This window comes from Mobula birostris, chromosome 13 (assembly GCF_030028105.1).
Source record: "Mobula birostris isolate sMobBir1 chromosome 13, sMobBir1.hap1, whole genome shotgun sequence".
NCBI classification, from domain to species: domain Eukaryota; kingdom Metazoa; phylum Chordata; class Chondrichthyes; order Myliobatiformes; family Myliobatidae; genus Mobula; species Mobula birostris.
The window spans coordinates 22,372,417-22,385,156 of NC_092382.1; the positions used below are offsets into that span (position 1 = coordinate 22,372,417).

A 12,740-nucleotide genomic window follows, 5' to 3' on the forward strand; every position below is an offset into this window, starting at 1 on the left:
CCTGTCTCTATAAGAATGGGGCATTTCTGCCATCTCCAATCTGTGACCTGGCTCAGTTTGACTCTCTCCATTGGTATTATTCCCTGTTCCTGCTGAGCCCCATGGATGCCTGGCCCCACAGTAACTGAAACACCCTCTCACAAATAGTCTTTCTTGACATGCATCTGGGATTTTCTTTTATGTATTATTAACTTAAAGTGCCACAGTTTTAACGCCATATAAAAAATTCCTGCTGAGATGAATGGTTGGTCCACACAGCTGTTAAAAGGACTTGGAGTGAATTTTTGTATTATTTCAGGTTCTTGTCACAGTCACAGAAAATTACAACACAGAAACAGGCCCTTTGGGCCATCTGGTTTGTGCTGAACTATTTAAACTGCCCACTTCCATACCCCTACCATCCAGGTACCTATGCAAACCTCTTAAATGTTGAAATTGAGCTCGCATGCACCACTTGTGCTGGCTGCTCATTCCACACCCGGATGACCGTCTGTGTGAAGAAGTTTCCCCTCATGTTCGCCTTAACATCTCACCTTTCACCCTTAACCCATGGCCTCTGGTTGTAGTACCGCCCAATCTCAGTAGAGAAAGCCAGCTTGCATTTACCCTATCTATACCCCTCTATCACAATCAAATCTCCCCTCGGTCTTCTACATTCTAAGGAATAAAGTCTTGACCTGCTCAATCTTTCCTTATAACCCAAGTCCTCCAGACCTGGCAAAATCCTTGTGAATCTTCTCTGAACTCTTTCAACCTCTTTTACATCTTCCTGTAGGTTGGTGACCAAAACCGCACACAATACTCCAAATTAGGCCTCACCAATGTCTTGTACAAAGTCAACAGAACATCCATCTATTGTTGTCAGTACTTTGGTTCAAAAAGGCCAACGTGCCAAAATCTTTCTTTCCATCCCTATCTAACTGTGACACCACTTTCAGTGAAATACAGACCTGTATTCTCAGATGCCTTTCTTCTACAGCAATCCTCAGTGCCCTAACATTCACTGTGTAAGACCTAGGTCCAACCAAAATGCAACACCTCACACTTGTCTCCATTAAATTCCATTTTGCATTTCTTATCCCATTATTCCAGCTGATCCAGATTGCACTGCAAGCCATGATAGTCTTCCTTGCTGTTCACGACACCACTAATCTTGGTGTGATCCACAAATTTGCTGATCCAGTTAACCACACTATCAACCAGATTACTGATATAGATGACACACAATAACAGATACAGCACTGATCCCTGTGGCAAACCACTAGTCACAGGCCTCCAGTCAGAGAGGCAACCATGTGCTACCACACTCTGGCTTCTCCCAAAGACAGTGACTCACCCAATTTACTATCTCATCTTGAATGCTGAGTGACTGAACCTTCTTGACCAATCTCCCATATGAGACTTTGCCCAGTGCCTTGCTAAAGTCCATGTAGACAACATCCACTGCCTTGCCTTCAACCACTTTCCTCATAACCTCCTCAAGAGACTCTATAAGATTGGATAGACATGACCTACCGTGCACAAAGCCATGCTGTCTATCCTTTATCAGTCCACACCTATCCAAATACTTACAGTATATATCCGGTTCCTGCACATACATTCCAATAACTTACCCAAAACCTGTTGGGAAACTTTCAGAAACCAAAAGCAGACAACTAAAAAAAAAAGTCAGGTGAGCTCAGGGCATGGAATCATGATACTGTTGTCATTCATGCGTCTTGGTAGCACCCAACAGTCTGAGGCATTTAGAGGAACAAAATATCCTGGCCTCAATATCTCTTGAAAAGCAAGGTTCCCTGCACCTGTAACTTTTCAACTTTTATTTTAGCAGGCATGTATAAACTCTACATCCTCAAAATTTCACTTCTGAAGGCCTCCCACTTACCAAGTACTCCTTTGCCAGAAAGCAGCCTGTTCCAAAGCACACTTGTCAGAGCCTTTCTCATACCATCAAAATTGACCTTTCTCCAATTTAGAATCTCAACCCGTGGTGCACACCTCTCGTTTTCCATATTTACTTTGAATCTCATGGCATTATGATCACTAATTTCTGTCACCAGCCCTGGATCATTTCCTAACAGCTTACTGCACACTTCTACGTCAGGAATTCAAATTACAGATTAAGGGCACATTTGACAAACTCTACTCCATCTAGTCCTTTTGCTGTATGGGAGTCCCAGTCAATATATGGAAAGTTAAAATCACTTACTGGAACAACCTTTGCATCTTGGCATGGTGCAATCTCTCTACAAATTTATTCCTCTAAATCCCTCAAACTGTTGGATGCAACCAAGTCCCCACAATGGATACAACTTCATAATTCCCTGTCCTGAGCTCATCTGGCTTTCCTACGATGCTTCTTGCATTGTGATATACACAGCTCAGCACATCATCGCACCATGCTCAACCATTTGATTGCTGACTCTGTCTGAGGTCTGAACAACATCTGACTGATGTCAAGAAAACAAACTCTCCCTCATTGTCACAAAAACAAAGGAGCTGATTATGGACGACAGGAGGAATGGAGACAGGCTAATCCCTATTGACATCAATGGATCTGGGGTTAAGACGGTGAACAGCTTTAAGTTCCTCGGCATAAACATCACCAAGGATCTCACATATAACCATATAACAATTACAGCATGGAAACAGGCCATCTCGGCCCTTCTAGTCCATGCTGAATGCTTACTCTCACCTAGTCCCACCAACCTGCACTCAGCCCATAACCCTCCATTCCTTTCCTGTCCATACAGCTATCCAATTTTACTTTAAATGACAATATCGAGCCTGCCTCTACCACTTCTGCTGGAAGCTCATTCCACACAGCTACCACACTCTACCACTCCCCTCATGTTACCCCTAAACTTCTGCCCCCTAACTCTCAACTCATGTCCTCTTGTTTGAATCTCACCTACTCTCAATGGAAAAAGCCTATACACGTCAACTCTATCTATCCCCCTCATAATTTTAAATACCTCTGTCAAGACCCCCCTCAACCTTCTACGCCCCAAAAAAATAAAGACCCAACTTGTTCAACCTTTCTCTGTAACTAAGGTGCTGAAACCCAGGTAACATTCTAGTAAATCTCTGTATTCTCTCTATTTTGTTGACATCTTTCCGATTATTCGGTGACCAGAACTGTACACAATACTCCAAATTTGGCCTTACCAATGCCTTGTACAATTTTAACATTACATTCCAGCTCCTATACTCAATGCTCTGATTTATGAAGGCCAGCACACCAAAAGCTTTCTTCACCACCCTATCCACATGAGATTCCACCTTCAGGGAATGATGCACCATTACTCCCAGATCCCTCTGTTCTACTGCATTCTTCAATGCCCTACCATTTACCATGTATGTCCTATTTTGATTATCCTACCAAAATGTAGCATCTCACACTCACCAGCATTAAACTCCATTTGCCATCTTTCATGTACATGGTCTGTACATACCGGCTGTGTTGTGAAAAGAGCACAGCAGCACTTCTTTCACCGCAGATAGTTGAAGAAGTTGGGGATGGGGCCCAAAATCCAAAGGTCTTTCTACAGGGACACACAATTGAGAGCATCCTGACTGGCTGCATCACTGCCTGGTATGGGAACTGTACTTCCCTTAATCGCAGGAACCTGCAGAGAGTGGTGCAGACAGCCCAGCACATCTGTAGATGTGAACTTCCCACTATTCAGGACATTTACAGAGACAGGTGTGTAAAAGGGGCCCAAAGGATATTGGGGACCCAATTCACCACAACCACAAACTGTTCCTGCTGCTCCCATCCAGGAAACGGTACCACAGCAAAGGGACCAACAGGCTCCGGGACATCATCTTCTACCAGGCCATCAGACTGATTAATTCATGCTGATACAATTGTAAACTATGTTATATCGACTGTCCTATGTATAAACTATCTGTTATAAATTACTGTGAATTGCACTTTTAACATTTAGATGGAGATGTAAAGATTTCTACTCCTCATGTATATGAAGGACGTATGTAATAAAGTCAATTCAATTCAATTCACCCTCTCCACTATCTGTTCTGTCATTCTGGCTCCCATTTCCCCTACAACTTATTTTAACCACACCCCCCCTCTCCCCACACTAGCACTAGCGAGCCTTACCACTGGGATATTAGTCCCCTCTTGTTCTGTTCCCCTCACTAACAAATCCCCTATCACCCCTTTGACTTTTCTCTGCCAGGTAATCTCAACAGTTTCTAAAGTGGTCCACCTGTTGTTGTGGGGGATGGCCACAAGAGTACTCTGCAATGGCTATTTAACCTCATTCCCCTTCCTGACTCTCACCCAGTTTCCTGCGTCCTGCACCTTGGGTGTAACTCACCTCTCTTCATGTCATATCTATCACCCCCTCCAACTCCTGGATGATCCAGAATTCATCCATTTCAAGTTCCAACTCCTTAAACTGCAGGGTTACAAGCTGCAGCTGGATGCACATCTTGTACGTCATGGCATCAGGGACACCGGAGCTCTCCCCACCTTCCCACCAATCTCCCCTCAAATTTGTAATGACCAGTGTGCACATAAAGCTTGTATTATGCAATTTTCCCACATGTGCACACTGAATTTTATATAGAGAGGTATTCATTTTAACAGCTATCAAATCAGTCTATAAGAACTTTGATCTCCTCTGGGTTTGTTTAAGTTCATCTACACTCTCACACAACCTAAGTTGCAGGCCTGTAACAGGTAATGATGGATTTTCTTGCCAGAGCTTTTGCACACAGTCCATGTGTCATTTGCTTGCTAAATGACGCTTAAAAGTCAGATTTCCAAATATCACTCCACTTCTTCCCACTTGCAAATTCTCCAGCAACTTTTGCATCACCACAATACACACAGGTAACACCAGTTTCTGTATTGTACATAAATATTTCCCCTGAACCCTCCCCCAGGTGACTGACGGTGGTGAACTCAGTGATGGCAATGCCAATGAATATGAAGGGAAGGGCAGGAGTCTGTCTCATTGGAGTCTGGCACATTTGTGATGTGAAAGCTACTTGTTGCCCAGGGCAAAAGTGTTTGATATCATTATGTACCCAGAGAGAGTGGGACAAAACATATTCTCATGGGTAGAAAGTCCAGAACAAGAGGGGGTAGAACAAGCAACAGACACAAAATGCTGGAGGAACTCAGCAGGCCAGGCAGCATCTATGGAAAAGAGTACTAATGCTGAGTTCCTCCAGCAATTTGTGTGTGTTGCTCGGATTTCCAGCATCTGCAGATTTTCTCTGGTTTGTGACTGGAGGCAGAACAAAGGTGATTTTCACAACAGCTGATGTAAAAGATTTTGTTCCCTTTCTCCGAGTTCCCGATCCTTGCATTTAGACAGCTGGAGCTCAGCTCTGTCTGAGAGACCCATCGGTTCCCATTCCCTCATCAGCCGGAAGCTCCCCGGGGCCCGTGTACGGATGGTGGGGCTGAGAGAGAGGGAAGAGAGCAGGACTGTCCCGGGATTGCGGGTCACGGAGTCCGGAGTCACAGCAACTACCCGAAGTCGGTGTTGAAAACGCCGCCCGGTGAGACCCCCAACCCGGAGATCCCTTCTCACCTCAACCGATCATCCGGGGCCTTTTGTGCCCCGCGCGCTGGTGAGCTCGAGCTTGGTCGGTTTAACGGCTGGGCTACTAATCACGTGACCAGCCCCTCCCCCACCGCTGTCAACAGAGGAGTCACGCGCTGCGCTATTCCCATTGGTGGGAAGCGATGTCAATCTCTGCCTCCAGCCAATAGCGGAGGCGGACCAGCCGAGAGGGCGTTACCCCCGATGACTCCGTCTCCCGAACTTTCCGTCACGGCGGGACAACCGTCAAAGTAAATGTCCGCTTTCTGATTTATTTCCATTTCCCTCCGAGGGAAGTTGGGGCGTTTGTGAAGCGTCTCCTGCGGCCGGAGTCTGATGTGTCGCTGAGAGGTAGGAGGAGACCGCTCGGCCCGTCGGTTTGATGCCGGTTCCCCGGGGAGGGAGAGGATGAAGACGGGGAGAGAGGGGGCGGACAGGATGTTTGTCCCGGTGGGGACAGGAGGGGCTCATCTGTGGAAATGTCTGAGCCCACGGTGGTGGCGATTCACCACATTGGGGGGCAAACACCGGCAGACTGTTGCCCTGCAAGCGGGGCCAATGGTCCGGGCAAAGTGACAATTATTTGTGTTTTGTTGAGACTGTACCGGGAATATGGTGTAAAATCCCGCTCCCCACACTAACACGGGTCACACAGACCAAAGAACAAACTGCCGGAGGAACTCAGTGGGTCGGGCAGCATCTGTGGAGGGAAATGGACCGTCAACATTTCGGGCCGAGACCCTCCCTCTGGACTGAGAGTGGACGGGAAATAGTCCGAGAAAAGAGGTGAGGGGTGGGGATGGGGCAAGAGCTGGGGAGTGAGAGGTGGATCCAGGTGAGGGGGAGGTGGGAAGGTGGAAATAGTGACGGGGTGGGAGGTGAGTGGTTGGGGCAACACGGGGCTGCAGGAGATGGAAATTAATTCCATAGAGGATTAACAAAGAGATTAGAGAGTATTTGTTATAGAGAGTGCAATGAAGATTCACCAGACTGATCCCTGGAGTAGTGGGTCATCATATGAAGAAAGATCAAATGTGATAACCCTTTCATTTATAGAATCGAGGACTGAGAGGTGAACACATTGAAATGCACAACATCATTACAGGCTGAACCAGGGATCCCAGTTTCTGAAAAAGGGGTGGACTGTCCGGGACTGAGACAAGGGGAAATGTCTCCACTCCGAGGGTGGTGAATGCCTGTAAATCCCCACCACAGAGGGTGGTGAAGACTCAGTGATCGTCCTCACATAAAACAGAGGCCGGCAGATGTGTGGAGACCTAAAGTATCAAGGAAATGAGGATCGGGCAGAAACATGTGGCTGAGATGGGAGAGCAGCCATCATCTTCGAGGAGCTGAATGGCCACCTCCTGCTGTTTCTCACTTGATGTTTCAGTGTTCCTGTCCAGTGAAGTTGGAGGAATGTGAATAGAATTGAGTGTTTACAAACATGGACGGATTTAAATGAAACCTGCACATTTCCGGTTTGGGTCTGAATTGTGTGTTGGACCGGGATGGGAATCGAGCCCGTGACTCTGTGACCTTGGGGTGGAGGGAAAGGGACAGGGACGATTTGGAGGGACGAAGTAAAAATGTATCTGGAGTAAATATGGAATAATGTGGGAAATGTGGCGGATGGGTCTGGCAGCATGTGAGGGGCGAAGAGCAGAGTCACCGGATCAGGTGGGAGACCCTCCACCAGCACATGATCCCGTTTCCTGTTCACGTTTTCCCGCAGATCTGCAGCATCTGCCGGTCACTGCTGGAGTGTACGTGTAACTTCATCTTTCGCCCGTTCAGACAAGGCAGTGAGATCCGGATCTGTCACGTCCTCTCGTTGTGGGTGGACAATGTTTTATTCTGCAATATTTTCAGCATGTTTCCATATAACCACATAACAATTACAGCACAGAAACAGGCCATCTCGGCCCTTCTAGTCCGTGCCGAATGCTTACTCTCACCTCGTCCCAGGCCTCAGACCATAACCACTGGGCCGAGGCCTGGGACTAGGCCTCATTCCACTGTTTTTACCTGCTGAAGGGCAGCCAATGTTTCTGGGTGTCTGACCCATTCATATGAGAACTTAGCCTTTTGTATTTATCTGAGCTTTTCATAAATGTGTACAGTTTAGTTCAGCTTCACTCCAGAATTTCCAAAGCAACAACCCAGTCAGTCAAATAGTTCCACACAATTAAAGTAGTTTACAGTATTACATTTTAATTTTATTTTGTGTTACTTATATAATTTAACTATTTAATATGTATATTCTTATTTTAAATCAAAGGTAAAAATCTATTGTTATGAATTAAATTCTGTTGCTGCTGTAGAGACAACAAATTACATAAGATCAGCCAGTGCTATTAAACCTGATTCTGATAATTGGTCTGGGAGACCCACCACCGGTCACCTGATCCCAGTTACCGCAGATCGTAATGCGAGATTGAAGCCTTTTCTATTTATTGGTGTTCATCAGTTCAGTTAACTTTTCCTCTGTGGTTCCAAAGCAGAAGCTCAGTCTGTCTAATATTTCCACACAATTAAAATGGGGACTTATCATGTACTGAGCTACAGCTGCAGAGAAAGTGCAGTGCAGATAGACATATGGGGCAGGGTCACGTCGAGTTACATTGTGAGGTCGAGTCCATTCTATTGGACTGGAGACCATTAATTTGGCTGACAACTGCAGACAGGAAGCTGTCCATGAACCTGGTGGTACGCGCTTTAAGACTTTTGCATCTCTTCCCCGATGGAGGTTTGGGTTTGCAGCAATAATGTCCAAAGTTGTGGGCATCTTTGAGTACAAGGCCTGCTTTCCCGAGGCAGGGGAAGTGTAGGAAGAGTCCATAGAGGGGAGGCTTGTTTCTATGATGTTTCCAGATGAGACCAAAGTTCTCTGCAGTTCCTTGCAGTCATGGGCAGAGCTTTAGCCATACGAAGTTGTGAAGTATCGAGAAGAAGCTCAGAGACCTCGGCCTTCACCCTGCCTTGTGTAGCTGGATCCTGGACTTCCTGTCAGATGGCTGGCAGGTGGTAAGAGAGGGATCCCTCACCTCTGTCTCTTTGACCCTCAGCACACATGCCCCACAGGGTTGAATCCTTGGCCCCCTCCTTTACTCTCTGTGCACCCATGACTTGTGTCGCCACCCACAGCTCCAATCTGTTAATTAAATTTGCTGACGACACTATATTGATTGGCCTAATCCCAAATAATAACTTTCAATTGATCAAATGCTTCCTGACAAGGCTCGGTCCAAACAGACTTTTCACCCTTCTTCAGGAGATTAGCCAGAGGAAGAGCGATATCAGCAAAGTTCTTCCAGAACTTACGATAATATCCAACCATTCCCAGAAACCTTTCAAGAGCCTTCTTACCAGTCTGTCACAAAAACTGTGGGTCAACTGTCTAAGAAAAATAACAAGATGGCTTGAGTGGCAAAAATAGATTGTGGTGCTTTTATTTACAAAGATAGTGGAAAAACAAAAACTTGGATGTCCACATGAAAACAAGAATTTAAAAAAAAAAAAAACTATATTATATATATATATATATAAATACACACACACACACACACACACACACACACACACAGCTTGCAATTGTCACCTGTCTGGTTAACAGCCACCCTCAGACTAAACAGAAAAAAAAACGACCCAAAGCCTTGGTAACCTGAGGCTTATAACTGCTAAGCCAATCTCCCTAGACTAACCAAAAGCTAATTAACTCAATTATCTTCCATTTCACACAATCTAAAACTCTACCACCAGTTCTCACAATAAACACATATACTTCATCACAGGATTCACCATTTCCCGGTTAAATAACTTGTATAAACCCCAAAACTTTACCACAAGATGAGTAATTAGGTAACATAACCCTTGTCCCAGGTAAAGATGGTATCCTCCACCATCGGCACACCTGTGCAGGTTGCTGCTGCCTCTATATAAGACAGCTCTATGCAGCAGCTCTGTTTCAGACCCAGTGACTGTGGAGGAGAGAGACGTCAGATTATCATGACACTTCGGCAAAACACTTATTGGAAAGATGAATATGAATAAATTGACCTGAGATAATAAAACTGTGACATAGTGTGTTTCTTTTTTTCATACCTATTACTGCTGGGGATGAGTGTAAAATTGTGACTGTTGATTTATTGTGACATGTGCACTCACCACAATAACAGAGGGAATAATGTGTGTGGATGACCCTTTGGGTGTTTTACCGAGTGTGCCATGAGACGTCTGTAATCAGTGACGGGCCTTCGTCACACAGTCGGAATAGGAACTTCAGAAATTGCCTGGATTTTGCTCGCACAGGAGCCAACTTGCCTTGACCTACAACACAGCCAAGACAGATCACAGTGGCATGGCCAAATTCACTCTTAGCTAAGTCAACTGTAAGGTTGGCCCTGGAAAGCCTGTCAAACAGCTCTTCTACTACAGAGATATGCTCTTCCCAAGTGTCACTCCCTGTGACTAAGTCATCAATATAGGCATCTGTGTGTCCTAACCCTTGAACTGCAGAATCAATCATTCTCTGGAATGTTCCTGGAGCATATTTCATTCCAAATGGCGAAACATTATATTCATACAACCCAGAAGGTGTCACAAATGCAGAAATTTCTCTACCTCAGTCCGTCAATGGAATACACCAATACCCTTTCAACAGATCAATCTTTGTAAGAAATTACCTTTTCCAACCTTATCAATGCAATCATCCACCCTAGGGATAGGATAGGCATCTGTTTTTGTTACTGCATTTACCTTCCTATAATTAGTGCAAAATCTAACACTACCATCAAGTTTGGGCACAATAACGCAGGGTGAGCTCCAATCTGATGTTGAACGCCTAATAATACCACTTTCAGCATATATTCAATTTCTTGCTCAGCCAAGTTACACTTTTCTATATTCATGCGATATGGGTGTTGTTTAATCGGTTTGGCTTGACCCATATATACGTCATGTACTGCAACCGTGGTTTGCTTGGGAACATTGGGAAATAAAACTTTAAACCTCAGAATTAATTCCTTCAGCTGTTGTTGTTGCTTTGGCTGCAGATGAGCCAACTTGTTGTCCACGTTTTTGAGAACAACCGAGTTCATTAGCCTAACTGGGACCATGTTTGGCTTGTGAAAAGTCTCAGACGAGTCAATTGTTTCATTCTCAGGGCTGTCAGATTTATATGTTTGACAACACTCACCGATGGTGCCTGCTTGGCAGAATAAGGCTTTATCATATTGATGTGTACCACCTGTGTTAGTTTACGTCAGTCGTGTGTTTTAATAACATAATTCACATCATTAATTTGAGAGACTATTTCATACAGTCCATTGAATTTCACTTGAAGTAGAATCATCAACATTGGAGATAAGGCAAGCACATTATCCCCCACCTAGTATTTTCTTTTGTTTTGGTCCGCTTAACAAACCAACACTTCACTTTGTTTTGAGAAATCTTTAAGTTTTGTCTCGCTAGACTACAGGCCTGGTAGAGTTTATTTTTGAACTTCAAAACATAGTCTAACAAGTTAACATATACATCCCCATCAATCCACTGTTCCTTTAACAAGGTCAAAGGTCCCCTCACTCTATGACCAAATACAAGTTCAAATGGGCTAAAGCCCAGTGATTCCTGTACCAACTCTCTTAAGCCTGATTTATACTTGTGCGTCAAGTGTACACCATAGGCACTATGTACCCTACGCCGCAGGGTAACGTGCACCTCTTCAAAAAAGTAACTCACGCGTCGCGGCGATGCAGACCGCAACAACTGTGATTGGTTCGCTTGGTAGCATTGCATTTCCGGTTGCTTTTCTCCACCATGTCTGTACACTGATGCAAAATAAATGGTTGGAGACAATGAACCAAATCGTCAAATCTACCTGCCGACATCCAAAAATATTTGAAATGCATTTACTCGTCCATGTCTCTCATGATGAAGCTCAACAGTGTCAGAGAAACCCCACCGCCAACTTGCGTTTTGGTGGTGAAGTGCAGAGCGATGCAGACACAACTACGCATGCTTGCTGCGGCGTAGGGCTACACAAAAATTAAATCAGGCCTATGGTGTAGGATACGGCGTATCCCGAATGCACAAGTATAAATCAGCCTTTACGGTGAACAAAAGCAAATGTATTCCTTCATCCCATTTTTTTCCATTTTCAACACAGTATGTCTTAATCATTGTTTTGACGGTAGAATGAAATCTTTCTAAAGCCCCTTGTGATTCCGGATGGTACGCAGACGATGTAATTTGCTTAGCTCCCAGTTCATAAACTACCTGCTGGAATAATCCATTTGTAAAATTACTTCCTTGATCAGACTGGATTTCTTCATGCAAACCAAATAAAGTAAAAAACTTGTTAAGAGCCTTTGTCACAGTTTTAGCTTTAATATTTCTGAGAGGTATTGCCTCTGGGAATCTGGATGCAGTACACATAATAGTTAGTAAATACTGATTAGTCTTTGGGAATGGGCCAACACAATCCACTATAAATTTGGAACAGGGTTCTTCGAATGCAGGTATAGGCCGGAGTGGGGTCACTGGGGTGACCTGATTAGGTTTACCCACAACTTGACAAGTGTGACAGGATCTGCAAAAGGTCACAACATCTTTCCTCAAATTAGGCCAGAAAAATTCTCTCATAATCCTGTTTACAGTTTTATTCTCTCCAAAATGGCCACCTAAGGGCATAGTGTGGGCCAAAGTTAAAATTTCAGTCCTATAAACTTTAGGAACTACAACTTGGTGAATAATTGTCCATTCCTCACTCGCAGGTATAGCAGGTGGCCTCCACTTCCTCATTAACACTCCATCCTTGAGATAATACCCTACTGACATTTTCTTAATCTCATCATCTGAGAGAAATGTTTCTTATAAAGCTTCAATCTCAGGGTCTCGGTTCTGTTCTGCTATAAACTCCTTCCTAGACAGGGATAAATCTTTCTCATCAGACTTACTACCTGAATCCTGTTGAAACAATGAAGGCTGAAAGGTCCCTGACAAGTCATCATAACCTGAATCCTGGTCAACCTGATTTTGGCTATCAGGGGTATCAGAATCATGCTGCACAGAACTGTCTGCATTGGCATACTTTTTAGCCATACTTCGAGTTACTGCGATAAATGTTAAAATCCATCTGTGGGTCGTCAGTGGTTGGCT

The 12,740-nt window shown here is 44.6% G+C and overlaps 1 protein-coding gene across 1 annotated transcript in view; it reads right to left on the minus strand.

Annotated features, from left to right (window-relative positions):
- LOC140208554 (uncharacterized) overlaps nt 1–12,740 on the minus strand; it is a 69,821-nt gene that overhangs the window by 46,752 nt on the left and 10,329 nt on the right. The window lies entirely within an intron of this gene.